At 47.1% G+C, this 17,381-nt stretch overlaps 1 pseudogene; it reads right to left on the reverse strand.

Moving 5' to 3' along the window:
- Positions 1–11,113: 11,113 nt before the first annotated feature.
- On the reverse strand, positions 11,114–15,386 carry LOC149356780 (coiled-coil domain-containing protein 102A-like; annotated as a pseudogene).
- Between the last annotated feature and the right edge of the window lie 1,995 nt (positions 15,387–17,381).

A 17,381-nucleotide genomic window follows, 5' to 3' on the forward strand; every position in this document is an offset into this window, starting at 1 on the left:
CGCCGCGGTGGTGAGCGGTGAGGTTCCAACAAGTTTGAAATTTTTGCTGCGGCGAGCCGCCCCTTCCCTGAGTAGCTTGCATGCGAACGGGCCTTTAGACTAGTTCGCGGTGCCGCCGCAGCGTGGCGTCCATTTCGTGAAAATTGCCAACGCACGGCCGGCGATATTCGCTTTGCGTTTGCTGAAGGACAAAATTTCGAGCTGGCTTTCGGTCACTTCAGACAAATGAAGACAGAAGCCCTCACTTTAGTCTCCAGTTTTGCCAATCAACGCGCCACAAGAGGCTTTGTGATCGTACCTGTGACGTCATAGTTTGGTCGAAACCAAGTTTCGGTTTCCTGGTTTCTGATTTTCTTGAATACTTCAAGTTGGTGTTTGTTCGCGAGCGAAGTGACTTTAAGGAATGTGATGCGATTATCGACTGAAAACTTAAAAAAAAAAACTACGGAATTCGCCGTTGATGCAACAGTTGTTGAATTTATTCCACAAACCGCAAATAATTTTTTTTTCAGCACACGTTGTTGAGTTTGTTCTAAAGGTGGTGAAGTACCTAAATCTAACTTAAATAAACTAGGCTTAATCCAAATGTATATAGTCTTTGCGAAAAGTAACCAGGATGCACGGTTTGCTTCTCAGTCTTATATTAGAGCTATTATGCCAGCTCTCGAGCTCTAAATCTCTGTATGCTAAAGAGAACCCTTGTCCTCTCCTTCAAAGAACTTTTTGGTCCTAAGGGAAGCCGTAAGAGTTCAACTATAAAAATGAGAAGCAAACCATGCAGCCTGGTTACTTTCGTCAAAGACTGTACCTGATGTAAACTCAGTGTTACAACGTATACAATAAGCTCAGTGAGAACGCAGCGCCGTTTAAGACTATAGTAAGCCGCTCAAACTCTCCCTTTCACATGAAGGAATAGTACCAATGCTGCAATGCACCCTCAGGCCTACGTTTTGTGGAGGGTTCGTATGTGCGCTCATGCAAATGTGCCTGTTCCTATTGGCTTTATTTTTGGCGTTCTTGAAGGTATCAAGGCATTCAACCATCAGAACATCCAACGTGAACCTGATTAACTGTATGGCCCACATATTTAACAAATAGCAACCAAAATAATTTACATAGCTTTGCTGATTGCCAGTTCATCCCTTGCATTCGTCGAGACTCCTTTGTATAGTAAATAAGGATGAAGCACATAATGTTATCTGCTGGGTGTTTCGAGCTTCACTTCAACATGAGCTTGCAGCGGCAGCACTGGTTGCCTACATTTTTGGAACCTGAAACAAGAAGTACCCCGCGAATTGCATCGGCAGTGGGCCTTTCGGCGTAGCAGGAACGCATGCATATCAATTTTTAAAATTTTATTTGCGTGGCAGTTCTCAAGAGTGTCGAACAAAATATTATAATAAAGTAGCGAAATTCCAACAATGCAGCAATCACTAAATTTACAACGGTATTTCAGTGGTCACTATACAGGAGATCTCACTCAAGGTTTTATTAACAGAAAAACAACGTTACGCCCACCAACGTAGACCAATAATATTTCAAGTATATTTTTGCAAGCCTAGCATGGGTTGCGAACGCCTCGAGATGAAGCTGGCCGCTTTGTTTCTATTTGTGCGCATAAACGCACAAAAAGCAATTGAATCCATGCGGCCCGGCAGACGTTAAAACGGTCGTCCCGGACCAAAGGCTTCCTCCGGTAAGGCTCGCCCGTGCAGTCCATGGTGAGCGGCCGACCATAACAGGGGCCGACCAAAGCTGCATTTTAACGAGATATTTAGTACGCGACGCATATAGTTTTCCTTTGCAACATCTGCTGTGCTGTATGCAGTCTCATTCTGAGGTTCTCCGTAAGCGTCCCCATCGAGGGTAGCGCTAAGTGACATGCGTCACATACTTTGCACTGTTGTAGACTGTATGTAGTACACACGGGAAGTACTCAGCGAGTAATATCGACTGCGCACCTGATGACGTAAGAAATCAGACATGTATAGGTCAAGTATTCGTGGTAGATGAGAGGAATTAGGAGGGTTGGATGCCATGAACAGCACCACGGTAACTCAGTGGCTACATGCTCATCGCGGCCGCCGCATATTGTTAGAGGTGATGGAAGTTCAAAACCCCAGGAGATAACTTGCTTGGTAAGAGCGAAACAGACGCGTGGACACATGCAGCCAAGCTTTGACGGGCAAAGCTCCGAATTCCGAGATGACGGCACAAGACTTTTCTGGGTACAGTCGACCCCTTTGAAGCGTTGCTGCATAGACACCGGCGCGTCTGCGCAAACATGGATATTATCATATATATATATACGTACAACTCACAAGAGAAGTAAATCGGATGAAGATGTGCATTCAAGTTTTGTTTGTTGGGAAAACAACCGACAGTACGGGCTGCGGCACTTTGCCAGCTTCTCCGAATTCCACAGAAGCTGCAAAAGGAAAAGAGAAGGGCGAAATTCGTTGGCTCATGTGATCTGCGCGTCGTCCCTCTGGGGGCGGTGATTAATTAAATGCGCGTCGTCAGGTGCGGAGCCGCAACGAAGGCGGGAATCCCCAGCAAGTTTGCTCCAAACTATGCGCGCCCACTTCCCTTCGTGCTGGATGCTCGCGGTTTGAAAAATGAGTCACGTTTCGAGACAAAAATCTGCGCCTTCATAAATTTCACCGGCGCTTTTTGCCCGCCGAAGCTGCCTACTGACAATCCTGCGTTCTTCGGCCGCATGGGAGCGGTGTGCGAAGGAGGAAAACAAACACTTTCTGCACTAGTAGTGTCGGCAACCCTCATGCATACCGCAATTAGCCATACATTACAATGCATACAAAAAGGCACACACTCCATGACGTGCAACGCAAGTGCATCGGAGAGCATGGACGGATCGCTCTTCTGCTGGTTGTGATGCATCGCCTGTATCTCCTCTGTCGGACCTGGCAGGACCTCTTTGAGTGTTTCAAACAGAAACATTGATATCATTGGTAGCGACAACTGGCGGTTGTGGAAGGGGTTCGAAATTCTTATCCTACAGTAGATGGTGGCAATAAATCCATGCACGCTATGCAAGAAGGCCTTTATTACAGATTTACCCGGCTTCTCTCTGTTTTGTAGTGCTCTGAAATTACCCCACGCTGATTCTAAATTACGGCTGGGTTTGGGTGACAAAGCACATTCTTGGCTTGCTTTCTGGCTGGTCGAAGTGGACACGGATTTCACCACCTTTGACGATTCTTCCTAGCAATACACCTTCAAGCCCAAAGTTCCTCGCAGCTCTCCGCACATTAGCTTTCAATTCTGCCGTCAAGTGACCCGGCGCCCATTTTTTCGTAGCAGATCATCATAGACAGTATCCAACGCCGATATTGACACAGGTGGCAAGCACACGCCCAAGTTTCTTTCAGTGGGGCTTCCACTGTTCACTGTGCCATGCGGAGCCGCGTCCAGAGCAAACGTAACGCTTTTTCTGAACTTGTTGCAGTGACAGCGAAGAACCACCATGCTGCAGTTTCATTTAAATCGGTTTAATCCCTTAGGAAATAAATGACCTTTGTGCTTGCTCCCAGTGGAGCCGCCACCTTTGCTCGTAAGGTAGCAAAATCGACATAAAAATTCGCAGCAGGCTTGGCGCGCAGGGCCTTTTGTTTCGCCTCGAAAACCACTACCTGGGTGAAATAACGGTAACGGTCAATTTCACTCCAATGCCTCCATTGCACACCACCCAAGAATGAAGCGGCGTATACCCCTCATAGCAGGACATCCAGCCAATGGTGTCGACTGAGTTTCGTGACATTAATCCCCTCTCATATTCCGCCCCCTGCGAAGGGGGACTAACCAAGGCATTATGAAAATAGGTCGACGCCATTGACTGGAGGGCCTACTCCAGTTGAGATGTTTAGCGGGAGGTCTCGGGATGCGCAGTACTAGGTCGGTGTCGAGGAGATCCGAACAGTGCCAGGACTGCTACGTCGAGCAAGCTCATCACCGGTTGGCCTTCGTCCACTGCAGGGATGCCACCATTTGGAAGCTGTGAAAGCTGCACATTATCAAATTTGCTGCCAGACTTCACCAGTGGGCTCGGCGAAGCACCAACACCAGGGGTTCACTGCGTCCCCCCGTCAAGGACGCGGCGAGTGGAAGCCCCGCAGTAAACCCTTCAGGATAAAAAAGACCAAACTGGTGCGCGATGAGCGGTGCTGCAGAGGCTCGGCCGGTTGGGGCCGATATCCACGAAACAGTTCGCTTTGGAACCAGCTCGCTTTGCCGCTGCGTCATTTTGACGTAGACATGGGTGGGGCGAACCTTGTCGGAGGATGGAGGGGAGACCGCAGCTAATCGGCGATTATGCCAGCTTTTTTTTGCGTTCGCGAGAGGGCGCCACTCATTTCTGAACTTGCGCGGGAACCTTATGGCAGTGGATAACTTTCGTTGCTCTCGTTTCCGTGCAAACCGTTGACAGTGCCGGCACGCAGAAGCTGCCGTTTGGGTCTGCACAACTCGCTACGCGAACGCGAGCTGCCGTTTGAGCTCATGGAGCAGTCTAGTTGAGGTTGGAATAGTTGGCCAACATACAATGCCGAAAAAAACGGTGCTCGTAAACAGACGCGGGACGGAGAAGACACGCGTGGACTAAAAAGTTCGATCCCTACCGCGGGGGTCGCATTTCGAAAGAGGCGAAATGCTAGAGGCACGTGTGCTGTGCGATGTCGGTGCACGTTAAAGAACCCCAGGTAGACAAAATTATCCGCAGCCCTCCACTACGACGTCCCTCATAGCCTGAATCGCTTTGGGACGTTAAACCCCATAAAACAAGCCAAACATTCGTTGCTACCTTTTCTGATGATAAATGCCTCTGTCAGCTCGCGAGCAAAACTCATCCCTATACTCCGTCTGACAAGATGTTTGCAGCACTACGAAAGGTACAGCTCTTCCGTCCAATCAGAATGGCGCGCACTGCATAAGTGTGTTCCTACGCGCCTATCGCCCCGCCAATTACTGACAGGTGGCTCCATACATGTTAAAGCGGGCGTACTAGTAGTTAGCTTCTTCCTACCTCTAGCAGGTGGCGCTTGATGCCTTTTTATACTTTCATGTTTTTATTTGTGTACAGGCGGGCGCTCGTTCCAAAGAGACTGGCCCCATTTTTTCTTTTTTTTTTGCCGCCACCTGTTCGTATCAGTTCCTTTGTTGTCACGTGACAGTTATTTTCAATGTTCCTGTCATGCGTATATAAACTTATTTATTCCAGTGTGGTCACTACACGATTAAGCTGGGTCGAATGCAGGCCGGGGCAGCCGAATGTCGATGGTGGTGAAATGCAAAACAAGCCTATGCGCTGAGCGAAAGTCAACGCACAAGCGGCCAAAATTAATCCGCAGCCCTCCACTACGGCGGCTGCCATGTCTCATGAGAAAAGATGTCGTCCTAATTTTTGTTACTCTCACTGCGACCGTACTGAATGGTCCCGACTTTTGCGCGCGCCGCCCCCATCACAACTCCATTCAGCACTGCTGGCTGTGTCGTCCTCCAGGTTGACAACTGCCGGTCCTTGCCACATCTTCCTAACTGATAACATACTGCACGTAATTCTTCCATTTCTCAGCAGTTACTTGCATGATGCCTTACTAAACCTGAGGCGCCACGTCTTGGAGCTGAAACGTCTTGTTTTGACTGGCCACAAAACCCTTGGCATCGCTCCAAACAAGTTCTATCGGGTTCAGCTGGCAGTGGTAGGGTGGCAGGCGCACAACCAGATGGCCAGCAGCAGCGCCTCCTGTATCTTTACAATGCCTGCCGAGTACGCCCGATCCGACCGTCCAAGGCTCTCTCCTATCCTCCTTTCCTACTCTCCCCCATCGGCTAGCCTTCACGCCTGCTGTGCTCCTGTGAGGGAAAGACTTAGTACCATCTCAGTGGCGCCAAACGATGGAAAGTGGACGAAAACAATTTTTTAAATGTTCTCTCTTTCTTCGTGAGGCGGCGCTCTGCATCTCGCTTGATCATCATGCTGCCTGTCAGGTATGGACGCGTCATTGAGCGCGCTCTTCGTTGCGCTGCTCGCCGTGCCGCTGGTCATCGTGGAGCACTGGTTTCAAAAGGAGTCACAGAGTGTGCGGCGCAGCGGCGTTGGCATTGCGACGAAAGGCTGTGGTGGCTTGGTCGAATCATGTCGGTCTTTTAGCTAAGCTACAACGCTGAAACATACCGAGAGAGGCACTGAAACTGCTTGGTGAAAATATGAAATCAGATGGTAAACGTATTTAGCAATAAATTATGCTATTTTGGCTTTGGATTCAATCATGTTCTGTAAGGAAAATGGGAGAATGAAATTAAGAAGGCATGGTAAATCTTCCCGAGAAGGCATTTTTCGGAACTACCAGGTAGCAATAGCTTTCAAGTCGTAGCTGTACTTTTGTCAGAATAAGCGGTCATAATTACGACAACTAGATAAAGAGTGTTCTCTATCCTTGGCAGCCTGCAGCTACGATTATTTTCAGAAGCGAAAAATGAACTTCATTCGCAAATACACGGCGTATATTGTATATACTATTGCTGTAAATATATGTGAATAAATGCACGTAAATGACCCCTTCTTTTGTACCGTCTGTGCAGCGAAGTTCTTCAGCTTCACATCAAAGAGCATAAAATCTCCCACACTTCACAAAAAACTGAAAGCAGCAGCCGTACTGAACATAATTAACCAGTGCCATTTTGCTGCTGCTGCGAAGACGCCTCGTCAGCGTCGCGGACATCATTTACCCGCGCAAAACAATTTTCGTTAACCATGGAGCCACGAAATGAACGAACCTTATAACTTATAACACTCTACTCGTCTGCCAAAGAAGAGCAATAAGTGGTGCAAACACCTCAAACAGCGCATCAAGTATTCCAGCTGCCGTCCTCAAGTGATAAGAGGAGCGAACGCCGCAGTCCACCTCTGCAAACGGCAAGCAAAGCTGCCGCTCCCTCCAGCCGATTGTCGTTAGAAAAAATTCGCTGTGGCTTAGCTTGGTTAAGCCCGGTAATTGCGAAAGCAATATCCGTACCTACGCCATGGTTCAGCTGGCATGGTGGTGGTGCTTGTGGTTAGACTTGTGGTGATGCATCGGTTATACAATCCAATTCAATCCACTCCGATCCAGTCGAATCTAATTTAATCTAATCCAATCCAATCTAATGCAATCAAGGTGAAATGAAGGTCAATGGTGGTCACCGCCGCGGCACGGCAAAGGCGTGAAAGTGCAAGTAGTAAATCAAGGTCAAATGAAGGTCAATGGTGTTCACCGCCGTGGCACGGCAAAGGATGGTGGTCACCGCCGCGGCACGGCAAAGACGTGAAAGTGCAAGTAGTATTGCTTTCGCAATAACAGCGCCGCGCCGCGGTTGAAGCGAGAGCTACACAAGAAGGGGTAAGAACCAAGAATCTGACAGACGACAGGAGTAGGAGTAGGACACCGCTATCAACACCGCGCGCCCAAACGCAAGCATGACGCAAGCAGTGCTACCATCTGGCTAGCGCCGCACCGCGGCAACTAACTGAAGTGAGGTGTACCGACGGCTCCCATTGCGAAGCGGGCGATGTGGCTGGCATTGTGAAAATCGAGGAGGCGCTGCCAGCAGCTTCGGCGATGCAAACCACACGGTATCGGCCCCGCCTGTGTTTACGTTGTTGACAGGCTTCATGAGCTCGGCCATCATCACATCGCTGCTCCGCGCGACACCTTTACAGGACAGCCAAGTCTGTATGTCCTTTTTTGAGGCTACTCATCCGCTGCACTTTATCCTGCTTCACAGAATGATATGGCACGTTGTCCATCACTGTAACGCTGCCGGCTTCTTCGGGGACAACACTCAGGCCGCCTTCAGCATCTGCGTTGTCCACTGGTAAAGAGTTCATTCGCTCACCTGGGTGCGCTTTTGATAAACGCATTCGTACTTGAACTGACCCCACACTCGACGCGAAGCACTTCAAGACGCCAACTGCGATCGCCTGCTAGGGAAAACAGCGCACTGTCGGTGTACGACACACAGGCGACACAACCGACTCCGCCATGTTGGAAAATGGCGATGTATCACTACCTCGCAGCAGGCCCCGCAGAGCTGTGTCCATGCAGGCTTCGTCTGCTCATTTTACCAGTGCTTGAAGCACTCCCTACAATCTAAATCTACCAGTTCAAACTGTTTTCAGTTGCCGTGCTTATTGTTTGATTAATAGTCCTACACAGCTAAAATATTCCTGGGACTATTTTTTGCGTTCCTGCAGCCCTGATTGGACGAGAGAGCTCTGCTTTCCGTAGTGCTGCAAACATCTTGTGAGACGAAGATTAGGGTAAAGACAGGCCCACCAGGGGTGATGGAGTAGCTGTAGTAATAAAATCGGATATAGAAACAGTTCGTCTTCCTGACCTAGATGACGTAGAATTTTTTTGCTTTAAGATTAAGCTATTTGGGCATATCCTCTTATTGTATGCAATATATAGACCACCAGAGTCGACACCTGATCTTCTAATAAAACTAAGGGATCATATGGCGCACTACAGCAAATAGAAGATGATAGTTGTTGGGGGCTTCAACTTTCCATGCATTGACTGGGACCGTTTGCTTTCCAGTGCCGACTCTGCAATTGATTCCAATACTATATTTCATATCATGTTTGAGAATAATCTTGTTCAAATTGTCAGTAAGCCTACACGTGTAGGCAATTCGTCTAGTTCCATTCTTGATTTAGTTTTTCTTCATCGCGCTTTTGATGATTATGAAGTGTCTGTGGATTCCCGCTTATCTGATCATAAAATGGTATGTTTGCCCAGCACTTGCTCCCAAATCTGTAAAAAATGATGCAGTTGTTAAAACAGTGAGATATTGAGCGAGCTGACGATGATGCCATTTTAGATTACTCAGATTCTCAGTTTGCTGACTTCTCTGATGATGCTGCTGCTGTTTTTTGGAACAAATTTAAGAATTTATGCCACTTTAATTTGAGTAATTTTGTTCCTGACAAAATAAAGAAAACGGCCAAACATACGCCTTGGATGAACAGGCATATAATACATTTAAAACGGAAGGCCAAACGCTTACGTAAGAAAAGAACAGCATCTCATGCTTTCAGCGAAGCTCGCGCAGCTCTTTCCGACGCCATTATGCGTGCAGTCTCTTTTTTTATTTTAACACTACTCTCCCGAACTTCATTTCTGAGGATACTGAAGGCTTCTGGAACTTTATGAAGGAAAGCAAAATGCATGTGCAACAAATATCTCATAACGGTGCAGTAATCACTAATCCCAAGATTATTGCACAAGATTTTAACCAATATTTTCACACCGTTTCCTCCATGCCCGCTGAACCTTCTTTTTGAACATTCAAGTCTCATTTTCCGAATGTCACTGATTTGATTTCGCATGAGGGAGTACTGAACATGCTGCTCCGACTGAAAGTTAAATCTTCACCGGGACCTGATGGTATACCTGGCGCGTTCCTTCGCCGTTACACTGAAACACTAAGCAAGTTCCTCGTAGTTATATTTCAAGCTTCCATTAGTACTGCGTCCATACCTGACGATTGGAAGACTGCACGTGTGGTGCCTGTCCTAAAGAAGGGTGACCCACTTTCTTTATCTAACTACCGCCCCTTATCTATATTATGCTCTTCTTGTAAATTCATGGAGCACATTGTGTCTAATCTCATTTCAAAATTTCATCAAGAAAATAACATTCTGTCGCAACACCAGCACGGCTTCAAGAAAGGGTTTTCTACAACTACTCAGTCACCATATTTCACTTCCTTGCTTCCGTCGTGGATAGGGCTGGCCAGGTAGACTTAATTTTCTTGGATTTCAGCAAGGCTTTCGACCTAGTACCCTATAATAAATTAATTAAGAAACTTCAACTGATAGGGCTGCCAGATTTTATTATTGCTTGGGTATCGAGGTACTTAATACAACGCAAACAATACATAACTATTAATGGAGATGATTCTTGCGCTCTTCTGGTCACATCTGGTGTCCCTCAGGGCAGTGTGCTTGGGCCGCTGTTGTTTTTGATATATTGTAACGATATTGTAGATGTGGTTGATGAACCTGTACAGATTCGCATGTATGCTGATGACTGTATTATTTTCAATGAGATCCGATCAGCTGACGATCAGGCAATACTAAACACTTCCGTTAATAGTATCCACGCATGGTGTAATCGATGGGGCATGAAACTTAACTTTGAAAAGACTACTACGTGTTACAAGAAAACTTAATCCATTTAAACGCTCCTTTTTTCTGGGTCAGGAGAAATTACCGAAGTAACTGAATATAAATATCTTGGTGTTACATTAACAGACAACTTAAGCTGGAACACACATTTCTAACAATTGCTCGTCTGCCTTACGAAAACTTTACTTGTTGCGCCATAAACTAAAAATTCACCACTTCAGGTTAAGAGACTAGCATATGAAACCCTTATAAGGACTAAATTGGAATATGCGTGCATTGTATGGGACTCGTATACTCTCACTAACATAAAAGCACTTGAGTGGATCCAAAGGAAAGCTGTGCGATTCATGTTTTTGCAATACAATAGAACTGCTTTTGTCACTGCATTAATGCAGTCGAATTCCATACCAACCCTTCAGTCCCAGCGCAAGTTTCTTTGGTTGAAATTCTTATTTTTATTTAACCATAAACTTGGAATTAATTCTTCGCCATATCTTAATCTACAGAACACCAGACAAACCCGACACTACCACCCCCTCTCTGACCCTGTACTTTGCAAAGACTAACTTATTTCAGCACTCTTTCTTTCTGCAAACCATCAGTGACTGGAACAGCTTACCAGCTTCGTGTGTACGGTCTCTTGACCTGATAAGTGACCATTGTTAGTCTGTTTTGTTAGTTTCTTTTTCTCTTCCATGTCATTTCGCGCTGCCCGTTTTCTGTTTGCACTTTGCTATTATTGCTCAATTTGTGTTCTGTTCTGTATCCACTCCTGCTTGGGCCTCACGGCCTGCAGTATGCCACAAATAAATAAAATAAATAATGCTAAGCGCTAGTTTTAGCCAGAAGCGTGCGGCATCCCTTTGTTATGCACTCCTGACACGAATGTTCACACAAATGATACAGGTAAGCTTTACTGCAAGAAACGGGAGCTCGTTTACAACCACGCAAACGCGGGGTACATTCCGTATCTCGTGGTTAACTTGGCAAAGAAAGGGAGTATGGCTCAGTGAAATGCAGCAGCGTCACATGGTTGTTGAGGATGGGTCACAAGCAGGCACCCGAAGTCTGAACTCTTGGACGGCAGTTAAAAAAAAGGAGGCTATAATGCGTGTCCCTAACTCAAGATGGAGTCCACAAGGTCTCAGCGCGTGTCGTTGTTGATTCTGAAGCGATGGCACATACCCACGGTGGGGGATTGGCGAGGGCTGTGCAGATCTAAACAGGATAAAAATTCATTCAGGCTTATCTCCCAGTGGTCTTCTTCGCTGGTTTGGCAGCGAAGACGATTAAAAAGATTTAACACTCCTGGCCGCGAAACATCGGGCGTTCAGTTCCAAGGCCACAAGCTTCTGCATGGCTCTTGTCGCCGCGGTGTGTGGGGAAACTCCGTGTTTTTCTCTTGATGAAGTTCCCACATCTTGCTATGAACATGCCTCACGTCAAGCAATTTCTTTCTACGATGCTCTAGCTCGGCCTGAAGGGCATTTTGGTCAGGACTTGTGGAGGAAGACTGGGTCTTGCACTGTTGGAATTCCTGCTTTTCCTACAGGGACGCTCGCAAAATCTTGTCCCGCACCAGTGCCTCTTTCCAGACGCTTCCGCCGGCCCCACTGAGCAGAATTCTCGCCTTGCAGCTGGACTAGCTTAGCCCTTAGTTCAGTCATTCTCGTTGTCTACAGAAGTGTGGCCACTTGCTTCAGCTTCGAGCTCATTAAGAATATAGTTCATCTTGGTGTTCTGCTCTGTCTTGACTGAGCTTTCCGACAGTGCTCTAGCGAGATTTTCGAAGCTCATTTTATTTTGCTCGCATTTGCCCTAAGTCTCCCATTTTAACGTGTTTGGCTATCTGGTTCTGCCTTTCGGCAAAAAGTAGCTTGGTTGGTAGCAGGTTGGGATTCAAGATGACGTGAGAGCTTACTGCTTGCCTCCTGGTCAGGGTGACCATGCTGAGCATGGGATGATGCCGCACTAGATGATACCAGAAACACCTTGCTGACAGTTCCACTCTCAGCATTCTGCACAAAGTCAAATACTCGGCGTAGCTGGTCCAGCTACGCAGAGCTGTGTAGCTGGTCGGCGTAGCTTGTTTGGAGCGACGTCAAGGGTTTCACCGCAAGACATCATGCAAGTGACTGCTGACCAAGTGGAATAGCTATGTCGATCATGTTCTCAAACAGGAAGTTATGATGAGAAAACTGGACCACATCATCGACGACGTTGTTGACCAAGGTCCTCCTGCTGTAATTAACTTGGACACAAAAATCAGCATGCTGATCCGTTGTGACGAGGAAGAGATGTGAGCCCCTCTAATGGGCTAACGTGATTCCCCTATTGGAAAAGAAGCCAATGATGGGAATATTGGAAGCCAGCATCCAACACCTTGGTGGATTACTCTAATGGAAAACACAGTGGTTGCTGGCTACACTGGGGTGGTGGTTGCTGGTAGGGCGGTACGTTGATGATGTTGGGATGCTGTGAATGCGGCCATGTTACATCTGTCACAATGAGATAAAAAAAATGTCGAAAAAGATGAAGCTCGTGCAGCCAGTTTTATTTTGTGTTCATGCTCCTCTTTCTCTTCTTCACCCACTTTCCAATGCAGCTGGGCCCCGTGAAACAGCCTTGTTGATGTACTGCCGGTGCGTGGGAGCTTGGAAAAACCTGGCGATGCACTCTGCAGAAAAGATTCAAATGGCAACATTAGGATTCACAAGTTTTTTTAATTGCTTGCATTAGAGTGCTAACATAGTAAGCACTGTATCGCGAGCAAAGGAATAAAATGAACCTAACTTAAGAACCACTGATACTATTCGCACTCTAAGAGAAAAATAATCAGAGGTTCTCGCTTAATTACGAGCATATGATATACTGAGTGTGATCATCAGCAACATAAATACCCCCCCTGCAGGACAAAGGCCTCTCCTATATCCCTCCAAATAAGCCCGATATGTGGCATAAGGAGCAAAATACAAAGAAGCGCAATCATTTTTAGTAGGGTATTAGTAAGATGGAAAATATCAATATGATATCAAAAGGGTGGCAGGAGTAGTGCAGCTGATACATCGCAGACGACAGACTAAGAAAAGGGGCATAAATGCCACTGATACATCAGTGGCGCAAAACAAAAGCAATAGGAGCAAACGAAAGGAAAAGCTAACCAGTGTTAATGTTCCAAGTGAGATATTGCTCATTTCCTGAATTTTGAGGGACCACATGAAATGAAAATGTGGTGAGGTAGCTCTCACTACAAGAAACAGAAAAAAAATTGGCATTGGTTTAGCTCTCGTTAAACCTGGAGGATTGCGAAAGTAACGAGGAGAGAGCGAGGCGATGGAGAGCGCGCGGCAGCGGCCCCGGCACGCTAGCTATGCGCCGCTATTGCGCATGCGGAACTGGCGAGCGCGGCGGCGGCACCTCTGAGTCACCCGCGCAGCGACAGCGGAGGCGCGCCAGCTGTGCGCCGTGTGGTGTCCCTGCTCCTCGCGCATGCGCAATATGGCCTTTCCTCGGCTCCGCGAAATGGCTCGGCGACTCGCGTAGTGTTGCTTTCGCAACAAAAAATTCTTGAATTAGTGGTGGTGGCATCCCGTTCTGAGGCAGGGCAGCAGAAGTTAACAAAAGGAAGGAGAAGTATTGTAGAGTATAGGGAATACACCTAAATGGGCGATTTCTCTTTCACGCACTAATGCCTGGCGGTCAAGTGAGATTATTGATTAGATATTATGCTGCACCGCTTGTCGCAGTTGGATCACATGAAGCTGCCGGCATAGCTTCAAACTGTTTCTAGACTACTGGTAAGGTAGGTTTGGTGAAAATTTGAAAGAGAAAAAGAATACTTCAGTTTGGGATCAATTAGATTTTTGTGCACAAACAGCGCATGGAAAAAGCACACAGACCAAGGTATCTCCTAATAAACCTGAGTGGCTTTGTGGTGTCAGCAGCAAGTTTCGTGACATGATTCGAGTATGTGAGGTTGCTTCTTGTTAAGATTTCTCCACACCGTTAACACTAGACTTGGGAAAGGAGGTAAATACAGTGGGGGCAGCTGAGTTGATTGGTGCATTCTTCAGAATACTGCACTCAAAAGACAACAAAGTTGGGAAACACAGACAAAGACTCTTATTGAATAGCTGATATTAGTGCATTTCGGCTATACGTTCGATTCTGCATTTTGATATGCCGGGCTTCATAAGACAAGCAGTACAAGAAGAAGCTGTGAATTCATGCTAATATCAAAGGATGAAGGCTCATGCATGAGAGTGCAGCTAAAAGGTGATGAAAAACATGATGAAAAGCTTTAGAGAAATTCAAGTCGATGACACTTGACTAAAATGGACAATCCAAATTTAAGTTTAGGTTCTCTCGAATTATGAACGCAGTTTACCAAGATCCCTAAATAGAAAAGTATACAACGGCTGTATCTCACCAGTACTCACCTATGGGACAGAAACGTGGAGGTTAAGGAAAAGGGTTCAGCTTAGTTAAGGACACCGGAGCGAGATATGGAAAGAAAAGTTATAGGTGTAACGTTGATAGACTGGAAGCAGGCAGGGTGGGTGAGGGAACAAACGCGGTGTAATGACATCCTATAGTCGAAATAAAGGGGAAGAAATGGGCATGGGCAGGGCATGTAATGCGAAGGCAAGATAACCGCTGGTCCTTAAGGGTAGCAGAGTGGATTTCAAGAGAAGGCAAGCGTAACAGGGGGGCGGCAGAAAATTACACGGGCGGATGAGGTTAAGTTTTCGGGGTTACGATGGTCGCAGCTGACAGGCTTATTTGCGGACACGTGGGAGAGGCCTTTGACCTGCAGTGGTCGTAGTCGGGCCGATGATGATGATGAAATCGTAGTACAACTTTTTGCACATAGGTTGAGCCACCTGTCAAAATCACGGGGGCGACAGGCACATAGCAACACAATTATGTAGTGCGCTGCATCCTGATTGACTAAGGGTGCCCTTACCTTTCACAGTGCTGCAAAGAGGTTGTGAGACGGAGTATATGACTTGCGGCCCACCTACCCTCCACGAGGTAGTGGGTTCGAAACCCGCCACAACTCACCACCGAAACCCACTGCAGGCTTTCACTGCAGTCCTGGGCAAGGCCGGTTACACCTCCGGCTGTTCAACTTTGCGAGAAGAAAAAACAACATATCTGAAAAATTCTTTGCTTTCACACCTCAGCTTACACTCATATTCACGCTACGCAGTTATTATAGGCTGATGTCGATAGAACAAGACCTCGACTGCATCACTAATGCATCGCGGGTGATGAAGGAAACCTAATTAAAAATAAAAAATGGGCCTAGTGCCAAGAAATAAATCGATTTTGATAAAGATGAAAAGAGGAGAAGGTTGAGAAGATGAAAGCTGGCTTCTCACTACGTGGGCGTCCAACAAAGTTTCGTTTTTCTTCCTTGTTCGTCCTCTTAGGTTGTCCAAATCATCGTTGGTGCGTCGTAGTCCGCAGGTGCCGACTAACCGACCCTTTTTCTCGCTGTTTTGTTACTCCCTGTAGATGGTTAAATGCGGTTTGTTAACCTCGCTTCCTTCGCTATAGCCGTCCCACCGACGCTCGTGCACCCCGCACGGCTCACCGGCTTTAAACAGTCCCTAAAACGTGCTCTGAGGAGGGTACATAAACTCGCTCAATCACTACAGTCTCTCGCCATAGAAGCCCGAACCAAACAATACGCTTTTGCACGCTGCAGCGAACCCACAATCGCGCGCGAAGGCTGGCGAGTCCTTTCCGGCGAGATTCTCAAGCTCGCGCCCTCCTTCGTCGCACGCTGCTACACAATTCTGTGCAGAGATGGTTATTGCTTATATTCCAACCCAGAAATAACTTGCAGCACTATCAAAGGCACAGACCCGCTAAGCCAATCGGGAGAGCACGTTGAGCGTGTTCCTCCGCTCTTAGCCGCATGCTCCCGGAGTACACAGATATGGCTAGAAGAGAGTATAATCGACGAAGTCTACGTAGCATAAGCTATGCACTCTTACGTACGCTAAACGCAAGCTAAACGCCATTTGTCAGATTCGTACTTTGAGTTCAGCGCATGCAAACGGAGACGAAACGATAAGCTCAGCCTAGTGGCGCCATGTGGTGTCTAGAACGGGAAGTATTTTCGTCAGCAAATCGACGATTCCCTTTACGACTGAAAGCGCCAGAACCATCAATCTAAATAAAAAAATATGACAAATCTTTCGCTCATGCGTTTATTGTAGGCGAGATGAGACGAAGCGAAAGCCCGGTGCCCCATGGACAGTGAACGTACTGAGAACGGCGGCAACAGCGACGAATTCAGTCCGAGGCGAGAGGAACTGTTTCGAAGGGCGCCGCCACTTCGGAAGCGATGTTTCTGATCCCGCGAGAGTCACGCTTTAAAAAAGCACGCTATTCAATGTGCCCGCATGCCTATTTTATAGTCGCACTACATTCCACAGTGTCATACATTGTCTGTGCCCTCATCACAGCCGCGGCTAGTCAGTAGCGTGACTCCAGCGGGTCAGGAAGCTCCCCCCCCCCCCCCCCCCCCGCCCGAAGAATTCCCGCGGTGGAGCCGGCGGAACAGCGCCTACCTTTGAGTGCGCAAGAAGTGACGAGAGGAGAGGGAAAGCCGCGCCGCGAAGACGCTGAAGGTCAAATTTTGACTACATATAATTAGGCTTCTACAAAACGTGTTAAAAAAAATTCTTGGCGGAGGATACAAGGTAAAATTATATAGGTCGCGAAGCTGGAGCTCGAATGCAGTCCAGAACCAAGCCCAAGCGGCATCGTAAGGCTGAGGATCTGAAGCGCCAGAATGAAGTGCGCGGACAAACAGAAATAAGAGAAAAATAATTCACTACATATTTGTAGTTTACGACTATTTAGAAATACAATTTTATTTACTCGTTAAAAATGCTTTGTGTGCATTTTGTTAGAAACTACAACGCTTTAAAAAAACATAATGCTCGCGTCCCCTTACAGTAGCAGCCAGCGGCTCTAATGCCATCCACCTTGACTATCCTGCGGCTTGCTTGCCGCCTGCGCCGGCGTATCTCATCATCTCGTGAATTAGTTGCGTGTGCCTGCCAATGTAATCAGAACGTTATTGAGAGACACAGTAGCGCGCAGCAATGGATCATCCCCCCAGCAAAGAAAGAGGAAGTAAAGAAAGCCTTAGGAGCAATGAAATGGGGGAAAG

Source organism: Amblyomma mixtum, chromosome 3 (assembly GCF_055824585.1).
Source record: "Amblyomma mixtum isolate Tamu chromosome 3, ASM5582458v1, whole genome shotgun sequence".
Lineage (NCBI taxonomy): Eukaryota > Metazoa > Arthropoda > Arachnida > Ixodida > Ixodidae > Amblyomma > Amblyomma mixtum.